The sequence below is a fragment of the Panthera pardus genome, unplaced genomic scaffold (assembly GCF_024362965.1).
Source record: "Panthera pardus isolate Hobbes unplaced genomic scaffold, ASM2436296v1 HiC_scaffold_1, whole genome shotgun sequence".
NCBI classification, from domain to species: Eukaryota; Metazoa; Chordata; class Mammalia; order Carnivora; family Felidae; genus Panthera; species Panthera pardus.
Genome location: NW_026526654.1, coordinates 61,406,376 through 61,422,680, shown reverse-complemented (window position 1 = coordinate 61,422,680; position 16,305 = coordinate 61,406,376). Strand labels below are relative to the sequence as shown.

General features: G+C 40.5%; 1 pseudogene; it reads right to left on the bottom strand.

Moving 5' to 3' along the window:
* Nucleotides 1-6,804: 6,804 nt before the first annotated feature.
* Nucleotides 6,805-7,484, bottom strand: LOC109265832 (40S ribosomal protein S10-like; annotated as a pseudogene).
* Nucleotides 7,485-16,305: the final 8,821 nt, after the last annotated feature.

The following is a 16,305-nucleotide window of genomic DNA, read 5'->3' as shown; positions in this document are numbered from 1 at the left end:
TGCTGTCAGGGATGTCTGTCAGAGCGAAGATCCAAGAGAGCACCCCTCTCTGGGGTCATCCACTCGCTGCACATCAAGCCCCCTAGTTGGGACGCCTGGTGGGGAGTGGCAGCAGGAGCGCGATAAGCACTGTGCCTTGGCATTAGTTAAAAAACAAACAAAGCAAACTAGAATGTGGCTCTCCCTTTGGATGCTTGCTACTTCTGGTGATTTCTAATGCCACCTTCAGGATTTGCTGAGAACCTGTTGGGTACCAGCTTTATTTGGGGCGCCTGAGTGGCTCAGCCAGATCAAGAGCTGACTCTTGATTTCAGCTCAGGTCATGATCTCACGGTTCATGAGTTCAAGCCCTGCTTTGGTTTTTGTGCAATGATTGTGGAGCCTGCTTGGGATTCTCTCTCTCCTTCTCTCTCTGCCCCTCCCCTGCTCGCGTGCGCTCTCTCTCTCTCTCTCAAATAAATAAATAAATAAACTAATAAAAAATTTTAAGACGATTTATTTAACATGAAATAATCTGGGGGAAAACCAAAGGAGGGATGATTCACCGTGCGGTCACAGTCTGCCTTCAGTGTGGGGACATTGTTTCATGAGAAGTGCGAGAAGATCAAGGCTCAGAGCCCTGAGCTGTGGAGTGCCATTGTGTGAGCCGTGATCTTGAGGGAAGACTGAGAGGGAGAAGCAGGGCATGACGTGCCTGGGGAGAATCACTGCATGGCCTTTCTCTGTGATATGTTGTTCTGACCAGTGTGGAGGCCAGTTATTACTTATCCATCCATTTAGAAAGATTTACCAAACATTTGTAATGTGCAGGGCATGTGCTCGGTGTGGGACATACAAGGTTACTGTAGTCTCTGTGCTCTGGGGGCTCATAGCCCAGTCCTAACAATTGACCAGCATGGATCTCACTGGGTGCAAGAGAAGGACCAGAAGAATGAGTCTAATAATCTGGTCATTCATTAACCTCTATCTATTAATTTCTAAATGCCAGGAGCTGCACTAACTTCTGCTTTAGGAGCTCAGCACTTCGTGGAGGTGACATGGCAAAGAAAAGGCACACTGGATGTGGGGGGCCCAGAGCAGCCAAGTCGGGTGTTAGGGTCATGGGGGTGGGGAGAGGGTCGTGGGAGTTCCCCAAGGAAGGAGACATTTGGATTGGGGCCTGAGAGAGAATTGTGAGGAAACGAAGAGGAAGAGACTGGCAGCCAGAGGGAGGGTGACCTAGGCAGGGCACCTGTGTGGACAAAAGCACTGGAGAAGAGATGAAGTGGGCACATTGGATAGCCAGAGTGGGTGCGGGCAGGTGGACAGATAGAGGCCAGCCATGTGCGTGTGTGTGTGTTTGTGTGTATGTGTGAGACCAGCCATGTGTGTGTATGAGGCCAACCATGTGTGTGTAAGGCCAGCTGTGTGTGTGTGTGTGTGTGTGTGGCCAGCTGAGTGTGTGTATGAGGCCTGCTGTATGTGTATGTGTATGAAGCCAACCGTGTGTGTACGTGTGTGCGTGCGTGCGTGTGTGTGTGTGTGTGTGTATGTGTGAGACCAGCCATGTGTGTGTATGAGGCCAACCATGTGTGTGTAAGGCCAGCTGTGTATGTGTGTGTGTGTGTGTGTGTGTGTGGCCAGCTGAGTGTGTGTGTATGAAGCCTGCTGTATGTGTATGTGTGTGAAGCCAACCGTGTGTGTGTATGTGTGTGTGTGTGTGTGTGTGGCCAGCTGAGTGTGTGTGTATGAGGCCTGCTGTATGTGTATGTGTGCGAAGCCAACCGTGTGTGTGTATGTGTGTGTGTGTGTGTGTGTGTGTGTGCGCGCGTGCTTGGGCTCTGTCTGAAAATGTTGAATTTGTACACTGCTGAGATGAAATCTCAGAAGATTCTGAATTCTACAGTCTGACTTTGAAGGGGAACAGTGAAAATGTGGGCACGATACACCCAGAACTGCCAAATGTACATTCGCCTTCTCACTTCAAGCTAGAGGCCCACGTGAACATTGCAATAACAAATCCTCTATTTGTTATTGAGACAAGTCTCCACGTTTCCGGGAGAGGGGATCCTAGTAAGAATTCCGTGGGTGATACTTGAAAACATCTGCTTCACTCTTCAGTGAGTTCTGATGAGGGAAGCAGTTTGTCTGTGGGCCGGGATTTGGGCAGGAAGGCGGCGTACTGTGCTGGCCGGGTGGCTGGGCTGCTGACTCCCACCCCTGGAGGAGAAGTTTGCATGGGAGCTATCACTACTCTGGATTTCTACGAAGTAACATTTCAGGGACAATCTGTATGTTTTAACAAATTATGTTATTAGGGACAAAGCTGGAATTACTTCTAATCATTTCACAAGGGACATTTTAAAACTTGCAGATGATTTTGCTATTTTGTCAGGGTGGAACCGACCCATTTAAACTTTCCAGTCATATTAATTTTTAATTTAAATTTAATGAAATTAATTCAAATTAAGAAGGTGACCATTATCAATTTCCTTTCCTATTAGTTCCTTAATGCTTTGGCAAATTGCATTCTAAACTTCTCCTTCAACGAGCTAGATACATATTCATGCGTTTCCTAAGAAAAGATGAATTTGATCTTGATATGCTAATCCATAGCCATGGCAGCAATCAAGGAGCAGCTAGGGAGAGAAGTGCATTCTGGTATTAATTATGAATCAGGCATTAAGAACTGGTAAATAATTAAAGCTTCATGTGTCACAACACAAGTTAAGAATCAGTGTGTATTTCCATTACCAAATGCGTTTTGGGGCTATTTCCAGCTCTATTTGGATATTGACTGAACATAAACTGAGATGCAAGTAGGGAAGTCTCATTCATAGAAAACTCATAGTACAGAATTTCGATCTTACTGAACTGTTGGCATAGGTACGCATTCAACTTCAGAAGCTGGGGCTCGGTGTTTCTAGGAGCTTTTGGGTCATCAGCCCCCTCCCCTCAAAGTTCCTTCACTCTTTGGGGGTCTGTGCAGGGGAGTCATGCATCAGGCAGGAGGTTTTGCTCTCCGAGTATCCACAGATCAGCAGTATGCACAGCACCCGGGAGCTGGTGGAAAGTGCAGGCTGTCAGGCCCACCGAGGCCTACTCAATCAGATCTGCTTCTTAGCAGGATTCCCAGATGGCTCCTTTGTACAATGAAGTGCAGCGAAGGCACTTCTCAGCTGGAGGAATCTGTGATTCTTCCGTTTCCTTGGCTGCTGCTTCTACAGTGGAAAGGAGGCCAGGCTCACTTTGGCCCACTCCGTGTTCTCAATGGCCATCCTCCCCTCCTACCCATCGCATTGGGGGTTGGATACCCCTGAGGTCCACCTGCAGGACTTTAGGGTGCTAGAAGCAGTGGTCCTGGGTTTGAATCCTGGTTCTCTTCCTTGTGGGCTGTGTGATCTTAAGCAAACTCCTGACCTCTCAGAGACTCGGCTCCCGTGTGAATGGCACCGCCTGCCTCACAGGGCTGTTGTGAGGAGAGAATGAGGTCATGTCTGTGGGACAGAACGCCCGCCAGCAGCACAGCGGTCTGGAAATGGTAGTCGTGATCATGATGATGATGATGATGGCATTGAGGAAAAAGTAACTTTTAGGGAAAAGAATCGATGGCCAGGAAGGAGGTGATTAACTCAGTGGACAATGGAGGGATGTTAGAGATTCTTTAAAAATAGTCATGCATTATGATGGTCTCTGCTTGACAGCCTAAAGGGAAGTTTAAAGGGGGGGTTTTCTTGGCATGGGTTTTGGGAGAGCAGGAACAATATTCTCAAAGAGTGAGACTTGCCCTGAAAAAGAGAAGGGAATTTTAAATTTTTAAAAAATATTTCTTTAGTTTTGAGGGAGACAGAGACAGAGCACGAGCAGGGGAGGGGCAGAGAGAGAGGGAGACACAGAATCCGAAGCAGACTCCAGGCTCTGAGCTGTCAGCACAGAGCTTGACATGGGGCTCAAACCCACCAACCGCAAGATCTTGACCTGAGCCGAAGCTGGATGCTTAACTGACTGAGCCACCGAGGCATGCCGTGAAGAGAAGAGAAGGTGATTTTAAAGTGAAATCCCAGTGCTCTGTCTGTTGATCTCTTCGCATCCTGACTTTCTCCGTATCAAAATGCCTCCATCTCTCTACCAAGTAAATGTGTGTGAATCATGTGGACATCACCCTTTTCTCTGGACGTGAAAAATAAATACGCTTCATGACTTTTCTACAGTTGAAATGAATGAGGAAGAGAAAGCAAATGTTTGGAATTCTGAAGTCTAAACACTTCTGTTTAAAAATCCCTGCTTTATAAAGTCAACTACAGTTATTGTTTTCGGAGATCCCTATTTCGTCCCCCAAACAGTGAGTGCCCATAAAGGCATTGGGCCTCTCTCGTATTTTCCACCCTATAGAATCTCCTTTCTTTAGTTGCCTTAGTCACTTATGTTGTCAGGAAGGATGAAAATGATATTTATTACAATAATAAATGTCGACCTCTTCAAAGACAGAATGAGCCATTAGTAGGATGGGGTTAAGGCGACCAGATGCCTAGGAAGGTTTTCGTTGTCCTTTCAAAATGCTGGGCAAGCCGCTGGACAAGGATGTGAAGCTTTGGGCATTTGCCATCAGTGGCTATAGGTCACAAGGTCATGGGCTCTGGCCCTGCAGGAACATATGAATACTGAATACACAGGGTTCTTTCTCCCTTATTCCCTAGAAGGCGCATTGTGGAATTACCCATGATGGCCCCGAATTGCCACTTTGTTCTCATGGTAATGAAAGAATGAAAAGATGAACATAAAGAAAAAACAAAAACAAAAAAAACCCTCTCATCTTAAACCTTTTCAATTTTTAAGCCCATAAATATAGGGGTCAGAACAAGAGGCCCTTCTTTTAAAAAATATTTTATGTCAGGTCGTGCCATATATAATATTTAGCAAGCTTATTTTCTCTCATCTGGGAGGTAAAGGATTTTTGCCAGTTCCACTCACCAAGCAATGTATGGCCAAATGCTGAAATATATTACAACTAGAACCTCAACTTCCCATTTAAATTTCAGGCACTGAGTTTGATCAGGTGTTAAAAGGTTCTGAAACTTTGAACTTGGTTTCAAAATTGGTTGTTTGCAGAATCTATGAGGTTGAGGGCAGGGGAGAGGAAGAGGCCAGAGGGTGCTGCTAAGGTCTGACATCAGAAAATTTCCTTAACTAGGATGACTTTCTTTTTCCTGTCTCCCTGAGCACTGTGTACCTCACTTTATGCATGGGGTGGGTGTGACTCACACTGTATATTGTCCTCATCTGGGACCTGAGACAACACAGCAAAGTGGGTGAGAATTTGGACTCAGGAGCCAACTGCCTGGGTTTATATACCGTGTCAGACACTTACTAGCTGTGGGAGCTTAGGCAAGATACTCTGTGTCTCAGTTTCCTTATCTGCAAAATGCAGATAATGGTAGTACCTACCTGTAAGGTCACAGTGAGAATTAGATAAGTTAATACATGCAATGCACTTAAATCCGTGCTTGGCATATAAGAATCGGTGTATATTTGCTTGCTGTTTTTCATCTCAGTTACCTGACCCTGAGCTCAGAGAAAGAATTCATCTTTCTGTTTCCATAGTGCCAGGTATATACACATTCATCCCACAACATTTATCACACGCCTACAATGAGTCAGGCCCTGCCTGAAAGACGTGGTCACTGCCCTTCTGGAAGAAATGGTTTTTCTGGAGAGAGGAGCAAATATTGCAATACTTCTTGCTGGGTCACGTATCAGAGGGGCTTGATTCTAACCTGTGGGGAGCAGGCCGGGCTTTCTTGAAGGAAGCTGAACCTTAGCCGGATCTGTAGGATGAGCAGGAGAAGAGCAGAGAGTGTTCTGGGTGAAGGGAGGCACCTGTGAGAAGGCATCCCATGAAGAACTGTTGAACAAAAAGAAATTTTGGTCAGCTTTTGAGAAGGTGAGGGGACCTCAACCTCTTCTTAAATTATCAAGGCCCTGGCACTCCTGATGGCCAGGCCTTAATTCCCTGAATAAAGATGAAGATGGAAGAGAGCATACTGGGAAGAGTCCCCTCCTGCCAGGAGGGCCTTCCAGAACTCAGGGCTCTGTGCTGAAGCCAGTTTGGGCACATCTATATGTTTTATGAAGCATTCCCTGCCCCTCCCCCATCCCTCCTGTCTTTCTCTCCCTTTCTTTCTTTCTTTCTTTCTTTCTTTCTTTCTTTCTTTCTTTCTTTCTTTCTTTCTTCTTTTTCTTTCTTCTCTCTTTCTTTCCTTCTTTTCTTTCTTTCTCTTTTTTTTTCTCTTTCTTTCTTTTGTTTTTTCTTTCTTTCTTGCCCTTTCTTTCCCTTCCTTCCTTCCTTCCTTCCTTCCTTCCTTCCTTCCTTCCTTCCTTCCTTTCTCTCTCTCCCTCCTGCCCTCCCTCCCTTTCTTTCTGTCTTTCTTTCATTCTGTCTCTCTCTTCCTTTCCTCCCTCCCTTTCTTTCCTCCCTTCCTTCCTTCCCTTTCTTCCTCCCTCCATCTTTCTCCCTCTCTTTATTTCTCTCTCTTAGATTTAGATTTAATTGACGTATTATATTAGTTTCAGATGTACAACATGATTCCATATTTGTAGATATTGGGAAATGATCACCTAGTAAGTTTAGTTAACATCCATCACCACATATTGATAAAACAATTTTTTTCAAGTGGTGAAAACTTTTAAGATCTCCTCTCTCAGCAACTTTCAAATATACAATACAGTGTTATTTATTTATTTGTTTATTTATTTATTTATTTATTTACTTATTTATTTATTTTTCTGGCTACAGATTTATTCAACAGAAAATAGTCTCCTCCAGCTTTACTCAGGTGGCTGACCACATCCATAACCAAAATCCACCTCTAAACTGGAATTCAGTTGCTGACCCAATCCTGGCTTCAGCTTTCTTGTTGGCATCAGGGGTCACAGTGCTTCGTCTGCAGGTGTCTCTGTCAGCTTCCCCTACTGTGAGTTTCCCTCCAGACCATTGGGCCCTGGCCTGCTGGTCTCAGGTTTCAGGACGGCTGTGGCACAGAGAGGCAGACACAATATCAGGGGGCAGGTGGAGGCAGTCATAGAGATACTGGATACCCTGGCTGGTAAGGTACCGGTAGAAATGCCTCCAGGCAAACTGTTCCATTTTTTTAAATTTTAATTTTTAACGTTTATTTATTTTTGAGAGGGGGAGGGGCAGAGAGAGAGACACACACACAGAATCTGAAGTAGGCTCCAGGCTTAGAGCTGTCAGCACAGAACCTGACATGGGGCTCAAATCCATGAACCATGAGATCATGACCTGAACTGAAGTTGGACTCCCAACCGATTGAGCCACCCAGGAACCCCATGGCAAACTCTTCCTTTATGTAGCTTTGTGAGCTGAGAGACTGTGTGGCCTTCATGACGTGGTCTTTAGGCATGTGGATGTCCTTCTTGGCCACCATCATTCCGTCCTTGAAAAGGAGTTCATAAATGGCAATACGATTCTTCTTGAGCATCAACATTTGGTGGCCGTTATGTCTGAAAAGCCAATACAGTGTTATTGACTGTAGTCACTGTGCTGTACCTTCCATCCACAGGACTTATATCCTTTATGGCTGTAGGTTTGTGCTCTTCAACTACCTTCTCCCCTTCACTGCTTTCTTAAACATGTATTTTAATGCCCTCTTTCTCTAAATCCTGTGACGTTTCTAGCAGCTTACTCTGATAGTAGGGTAGACATTTAGACTGCAGAGGAATGAACAATTCATTGCAAAGACACACAGGTCAAGTTTCCTGCACTGCCCTGCCCAGACCTGGCAAAACTCTGCCTTTCTTGAAGGGGATTTGTTCCCCTTGAAGGGGGATTGCTTGTGGCCACCACCCCCTCACTCCTGCAGAGCCGCACCTGTACCCTCTTTGTCTTCCTCATCATGTCTTCATAAGACAAGGCTGACTCTTGACCTGGAGGATGGTGGGGTTAAGTTAAAAAATTGATTGGCTAGTCATTTAAAAGCTACAGAGCAAGAAATAAAATGTTTCCAAATTCTTACTAGTCCCCTACCGGGGAAGTTTCGGCATCGGGCAGAGTGAGCCAGCCACCACCCTCCTCTCCCTTGAGAGGAGCAGAAGTAGCCTTTGTCAATATATAAGATAAATCCTTGATTGAGTTGGAAGCCTGGCTGCTTTTTTGTGCCCCTTGAGAGCAGGATCCCCTTGACTCTCAGTAACCTTTTCAGCATTTCACTCAACATGATCAATAGCTTTCCATTAATGCTCCTGGACCCAGAGGATGCAGAATAGATGAGAGAAGGCAGGTGGGGTGACAGATACTTCAGAATCACCCAAAGGTAAATGGTTATTTCATATATAGAATTCAGGATAGAGCTTCACTCTAAATATACACATTTCCCTAAGACAAGTGAGTGACTGCATTGCTCTCTGGAGGGGGCCGAGGTGGCCGTCAGCATTTTAAGAATTAGCCTACTTTTGCCTTCCTTTCCATGAAGAAGAAAATGTCCTTAGAACAAATGTCTCCCAAGAGAACTTTCTAGAACAACTGAACATGTGCAGTGACTTTCCAAAAAAAAAGCCTACGTTTTTCTTTTTTATGGTGAGTTTATTATTCCACAAAATGTGGGAGATAGGACTGCAATAGAAAGTGATTTCTCATGAGGAGCAAGATTAGGTAACTGGGAGGTTTCACATGCCAGCCTCTCTGCCATGCCTGTTCATGTGTTTCGTGTTTGGAAAATGCCCTCAGAGGTATTTAGGAAATGTGCAGAGTAGGCATGCTCTGCATAATGGCAATGCAATAGAGCAGCTATGCCAAGAGCCTTGGGCCTGTGAAAATCCCACCAGATAAGAAAGAAATGGCACAGTGAAAAACCTGGCTCTCAGTGAAGATGGGAATGATCACATCATATTTCTCTAATGAGGGACCCACTTGGACCAGGCACCTCGAGTAGATTTGCAATAGCATTTTATGGGCCCATGCTTCCTTCCTTCTAGTCCCCATTGTATCTCCCTCATATAGTCATGATCACATTTTATTTTTCATTTACTGATATATGTACTGCACCTTATGAGTTTATAAAGACTTTCCTTTGTAATAGTCTCTTTTAAAAATAGCATTTGTTTAAAAATGATCAAAGTAATATATGGGCATGAAAAACAAAAGCCCAAAGATTGCAAAGGGGCTTATTGTGCAACTAAAAGAAGCTGTCTTACAACCATCTCTCAGCTCACCTCTCAGAAGCAACTGCTTTGAACTTTTTTAGCTGTTTCTTTGCACAGTTATTGCTATTGATTGGTTTATTAACTTTAGACATTATTCTCTTTCTAGTATAATGTACCTCTCATACTCTATTCCCTACTCCTTCCTCTATCCTTTAAATATATTTATTTTTAGTTATAGCAGTGAAGTGATCATATCATTATGAGTATTTATTTGACTATCTTATACTTCAGATTCCAGTAGAATATAATGGTTGTATTTTCTTTCTTCAGTAGCTGTTGGTTTTTCTTCATGTTTCCAACGGGCTTTCTTTCTTTCTGTGTGTTGATTGCTCTTATATTTTTTACTATTCCAAATCTTTAAGGATTTGTCAAACCCTAACAATGCGTGAGTTACTGCCTGCAATGCTCTGCCCCAATTTCCTATGTGACTTTCCCTTTGGTGACCAATTCACAATGAAGCAGCAAGCTCTGTGAGGGGCCGCCATATCTTTACATCCATATATTCTTCATACCTATCACATTGTCTGGGATATACTGGGCATTCATTCAATATTTGATGAGTGAATGAGTGACTGTATTTCCATGGAGTGTTGAACAAATGAAGTTAGGCTTTCTGTGCTTGAGTGAAATTACTTTCAGATGTTAAATGTGATAATATAATTTTTTGAATCCACCAGTTTACTTTCTCATTGTCTTTACATTTTACTCTTGAGTTCACCTTGTAAATATTCACATTGTCCCAAGTGTAATCTGAATTGAAACCAGAAAGTTGGTAGTGCAAGTTGTATCAATCACATAAAAAGATTAGTTATGATTACTGAAGTCTAGATATGAAACAGCTGCCATTTATTCAACAAGTTAGTGTACTGTTTGCTCACCTGAGCAAACTACTGTTTACATATTTATTATTATTACCTCCATGTCTTCTTGGTGTGATTATTGACTATAAACCATGTGCAATTTCAGCTCTAGTGACTTTGCACTATTTGGTGCCTCTGCCTGGAATTTTTTCCGTCACCTCTCACTTCCCCTTCCCTCAACACATGTATCTAAATTTCACCTACTCTATCTTCATAGCTCAGCACCATCCTCGCTGGCCAGGCCATTTCTTTCTGTTTGACACTTGTCATGAAGCACTTATCTCCATTGTAATTGAACTTTGAGTGATTCTCTGATTAATGGGTGTGTCCCTTACTAGACTGGAAGCATCTAAGTGTGCAACCCTGTTTTGCCTTCTGTTTCATTCCTAGCTTTCTGCATGGACCTTGGCACAGCAGATGCTCAATTGTGCCATTAAAGCTTTCCCCCATGATTTAATTTTTTTAAGTTTGTTTATTTTGAGAGAGAGAGATTGAGGGAGAGAGAGAGAATGAACAGGGGAGGGGCAGAGAGAGGAGAGACAGAATACCAAGCAGGCTCCTTCTGTCAGTGCAGACCTGAGCCGAGATCGAGTCTGATGCTCAACTGACTGAGCTATTTAATTTTTTAAAATAAATCTCTGACTTTAAACTTCTGGAAGTTTCCTTTCTAAAAATGATTGTAAAAAGTTGACTTTTAGGCTCGGTGAAGGACTATGAGATTAAGCTTAAAAATCTGGATTAGTGAGATATCAAGAAATCCAGGTAATTTTGTTATTATTATTTTTATTATTTTCTAGGGCAGCATTTTCTAAAGTGGAAGTGTTTTTCATTGGGTATGGAAAGAAAATATGAGAACTTCTACTCATAAGTATTTTATTTTAAATGTATAATACTTCATCTGTTATCATGAGTATTCAAGTCTTTCCACATTTATGAATTTTCTAGATAACTAATGCTTATTCCATTTAGCACAATAATATTTCTATATACACTATTTTTTAACAAGATTTTTCCATTAGGCACACAGAACTTTTTGTCATCTTTAAAAGAGTACACTGGCCTTAAGCCTTTTGCTGGTGAGTCAGTCATTGCCAGAGACACTAGAGAGTAAAATTTACTTATGATTGATTTTCACAAGGTGGTACAACATATTAGTAGAAAAACTGGTTAGATGTGAAGACTTGACTTTTTATTTATTTTTATTTTATTATTTTATTTTTTTTCCAATATATGAAATTTATTGTCAAATTGGTTTCCATACAACACCCAGTGCTCATCCCAAAAGGTGCCCTCCTCAATACCCATCACCCACCCTCCCCTCCCTCCCACCCCCCATCAACCCTCAGTTTGTTCTCAGTTTTTAACAAGACTTGACTTTTTAAATAGAAGAAATCAAATATTTGGTAAATGCTAAAAGACCACTCATAAAATATGAGTGGAGTAAAAAGAATAGCAATATAAGAAACATAGGTGTACCCACAGCCCTGTTTTCAATAGAATATTTTAATTTCCTCTAAAACCTGGAGGCACTACTGTCTAGATCCTTCTCTTTCTTTCTACTCTAAGGATGCAACCATTATTATAAGTTTTGTGTTCATCAACTTTCTTTTTCATGGCTTCAAAATGTGTATTTGCAGGCTGAATAAAATGTTCTTTAATTTTTGCATGTTTCTGATTACAAATGGAGGCATACTATATGTACTCTGCAGCTTGATATATATATATATTTTTTTTTAATTTATTTTTTGCTCCATATTGTGTCCATGAGATCATTTCTTATTAGGGAGGGTAGCCATACTTTGTTCATTATCACTGATGCATAATATCCCATGTGAGATGACACCACATTTATTTATCCAACCTAGTGGGTTGTCTCTAGATTTTGCTATCACAAACGGCAGCGTTTGAATGTACTTTGCACACACCGCCTGTGAGCATGTGCAGGAATTTCTCTTGAGAACGAATCTAGGGTTGGAATTGCTGAGTCATAGGTTTATGTATATTTATTTTTAAACTAGATGAAGCCAAAATGTTCTCCAAAATAATTGTCCAAATTTATACTCCCAGCTGCAGAATTCATGAGTTTTGGATGTTCTACCTTCTCTCTAGCACTTGGTATTGTCAAACTTTTAATTTTTGCTATGCTGGTAAGTGTGAAGTGTTAAGACATTATCGTTTTAATTTGCATTTCCCCAGTTACTAATGAGGTTGAGCATTTTCTCCCCATATTTATAGTTTATGCAGATTTTCCTTTCTATGAAGTGCCTGTTCAAGTATTCTTCCCGATCTAATTGTTTTGTTTGCCTTGTTTTGTGCGTTGATCTGTGGTTCCTTAGAATGAATTTCATCAAATCTAAGAGATCACTGATTATAAGAGGTGCTACTATTTTATTTATTACTAAGAAGGAGAAATACTAACAAATTGTGACACACTGTTGATAGTAAGATGCGTCTGATGTAAAAGATGGTAAAATATGAAAGACATGTGCATTTCAGAACGTTAAAATATTATATATTCTGGATATTAATCCTTTGCCAATTAAATGCATTTTGAAGTATATTCTCCAGCTTGTATTTTGTCTCTTTATCTTCTTTATACAGTATTTTGATGCAAACTAGTTTTTAACTGAATATCTTAAATCAAGTCTAATTTTAAAAGCTTTTTCTCTATGCTTTGTACATTTTGTGTCTTAAGAAGTCTCTCTCATGCTGAATCATAAAGATATTTTTCAATATTTTATATTATACATTTCATGGGTTTGCCTCCTGCATTTGGGATTTTAGTTTACTCCATAATTGATTTTGGAGTATGACATGAGGAAGGCTCCAAAATAATATCAATGGATCTAGCATCAAAAAACCCCATTCTTCACCAACTGCTCTGTAATTCTATTTCAATCTTAAATCAAGTGTTTATAGATGCGGGTGGTCTGCTTATGGCTTCCCAGATCTGTTCCATTAGTATATTTGTTTCTTCCAACACCATTACCATGCAGATGGGTGTGGATCTACCATGAAGCTCAAGAGCCTTGAACAACAATACCTCCTCATTTCAGTACCTCTCATTTGCTTGGGTCTCTGACTTAATAGTTATAATTTTGTATTATTTTCTTTAGAAGGGTACTCAATTTGCATAAACTTCAGGCCCTGCATAACCTAGATCCACCCTTTTGTGCAATCTTAATTCCTATCACCTCAAGTCCTCTTCCTACCTCCCCATTCTTGTTCTTCTGAAATGCCTTGACTATTCTTGGCCTTTGCTTTTTTGTATGCATTTTAGAATCACCTTGTCATCTCCCATAAATAAACTTCAGTATTTTAAGTGGAATTACATCACATCTCTAAGTAAAATAGGAAACATGAACATCTTCGCAATATGGAGTTTTCAACTCATGGATATCTCTCCATTTACTTCGCTCTTCATTAATGTCTTTCATAGAACTTCATAATTTGTAATAAATATTTTGCATATTTTTTATTAGCTTTTAGTTTTTGGGGGATATTGTAGTGAAAAAGAAACCCTGTATTTTCCAAGTATTATTGATGGTACAGAGAAATGCAATTGAATATTGAATACTGAATTTATATTCAGTGGCTTTGTTTATCTTTACTATTAGTTCTAGTAGCTAATCACATGTTAGTATTGTCAATTTTGTTTCTCTTTTTCCAATCCATACTCCCACCTACCCTCTGTTCCTCCCTCTCTCTGTCCGTCCTTCTCTTCCTTTTCTCCTTTCTTTCATTCTTGTTTTCCTACACTGCCTAGTGTCTCCAGTGCAGTGTTGTAGAGATTATAGGCACCTTGTCTTCTTTTTTAAAAATAGCTTTATTGAGACATAATTCACCTACCATACAATTCATCCATTTAAAGTGTATGACCTAATGGTTTTTAATCTATTCAAAAAATGATGCAACCATTATCGCAGTTTAATTTTGGAACATTATTGTTATCCCAAAAAGAAACCCTGTATTTATTACAGCCGTTCACTCTCCATTCTAACAGTCCTTCCCCCAATATCCACCCCTAACGCAGCCAATCCTGGGCAAGCACTGATCTTTCTTTCTCTGTAGATTTGCTTATTCTGGATGTTTCATATAAATGGAATATGTGGCCTTTTGTGGCTGGCTTCTTCCACTTAGTAGAATGTTTTTAGGTTTCATCCCTGATGTAGCATGTATCAGTACATAATTTGTTTGTATTGCCAAATCATATTCCATTGTGTGGGTATGGCATATTTTATTTATGGATTCATTGTGTAACTGAACCCAGTTCCATCTGCCTGATGCTCAGCAAAACCAATCACTGAGACATCAGGTATGTGGCAAGGAAAGAGTTTATCTGTGAGGCAGTCAAATGAGGAGATGGGAGGACAAGCCTCAAATCCACCTCCCTGAAGGGGGAGAGAACAGTTTTTTATAGGGGTTGAAGTTACATACATATTGATGAACAGGGCAGGGAAACTTCTGACTATTCACGAGGAAAGATGGTGCATGTGCATTGAGCAAACATGTGTGTAACATACATCCCATGTTCACTTTGGGGTGGAGACAACATCAGACTGAGATATAACTGAGCCTGATGTCAGGAGCTTATCTTAGGACAAGGAGAATGGGCTATGGGCATGCTCTGAGAACCAGTATAAACTGGATGGGGTCTTGGGCTTGTTATCTTGGGTAAGGAATGTAGGGTCTTGCTTGTTCATAGTCTGGACCCTTATCAGTTGACCTTGAGTGCAGGCTTCTGCAGAGACAGCTAGTGGATTTGTTACTGGCATCCGAAAAGACACAATAGCAGATAAAGGAGAAACAATTTTCTGAAACACAAGCTTTGAACTTTCTTCCAGTTTCAACTTCATTAACCCTATGGAGCACGGTTTCAATTGATTGATGGATATTTGGGTTATTTCTACTTTTTGGCGATTATGAACAATGCTGCTATGAACATTCATGTACAAGTTTTTGTGTGGACATATGTTTTCAGTTCTCTTGGGCATATATCTAGAAATGAAATTCCTGGGTCATATGTTAACTCTACATTTTATCTTTTGGGGAACTGACAGACTCTTTTCCAAAGTGGCTGTAGCATCTTATGTTCCCTCCAGTAATGTATGAAAGTTCCAATTTCTCCACATTCTTGCCAACATTTGTTATTGTCTGTTTTTTTGGTCATTGCTATCCTTGAGGGCATTGTGTTATCTCACTAGGGTTTTGCATTTCTCTGATGGCTCATGATGATGAGTATTTTTACATGTGCTTATTAACCATCTATCTTCTTTGGAGAAATGTTTATCAGGTCTTTTGACCATTTTTGAAGTAGGTTATGTGTCTTTATTTTTAAGTTGTAAGAGTTCTCTAGGTATTCTAGATGCAAGTCCCTTATCAGATATGTAATTTGCAAATATTTTCTCCTATATGGCTTGCATTTTAATTTTCTTGATGATGATATTTGAAACAGAACTTTTTAATTTTGGTGAAGTCCACTTTATCTATTTTTTTCGTCATGTGTACTTTTGGTATCATATCTAAGAAGACTTTGCCTAACCCAAGATCACAAAGATTTATGAGTCATTTAGGCTTTTCAGTAAATCTCTTTTAAAAGGCTAAGAAACTTGCCCTCTATTATGAAAATACTTGGAATCCCATCAAATGCATTTATTTGTACTTATTGAAATGACCAGACTTTTTCTTATTTTATCTTTTATTGTGGTCAAGTACATCAAATTGGCTCTCTAATGTCAAACTTTCAATCCTGGCATATATCCAGGTTGTTCATGACACAGTATATTTTTTCACATAGTGCTATATTTGATTTGATAATATTTTCTTTAGGAGTTTTGCATCTATGTTCATAAATGAGATTGACTCTGTAATTTTCTTTTCTCAAACAGTCTTTGCCAGATTTTAGAACTGAAGTTATGCTGCCAGCCTCATAAGTTGAGCTGGTGAGTATTCTCTCTTTTACTCTGCTCTTGGGTAGATTTTTGTAAGATTAAAATTATTCTTGAATGTTCGATAGAATTTTCTGGCAAAACCTTTGTGTTTCTATATGGACGGATTTTTAACTACTGATTCAAGTTTTTTTAAAATGAGACTTCATATTATGCATTTTTTTATTTCTAGGAATTTTGTAGGAATGTGTCCATCTCATTTAAATTTTCAAATTTATTGGCATAGAATTGTTCATGATATCCTTATTCTTTAAAAACATTTCCACTGCGTGAAGTTGTATCTTCTTTTTATTCCTAAA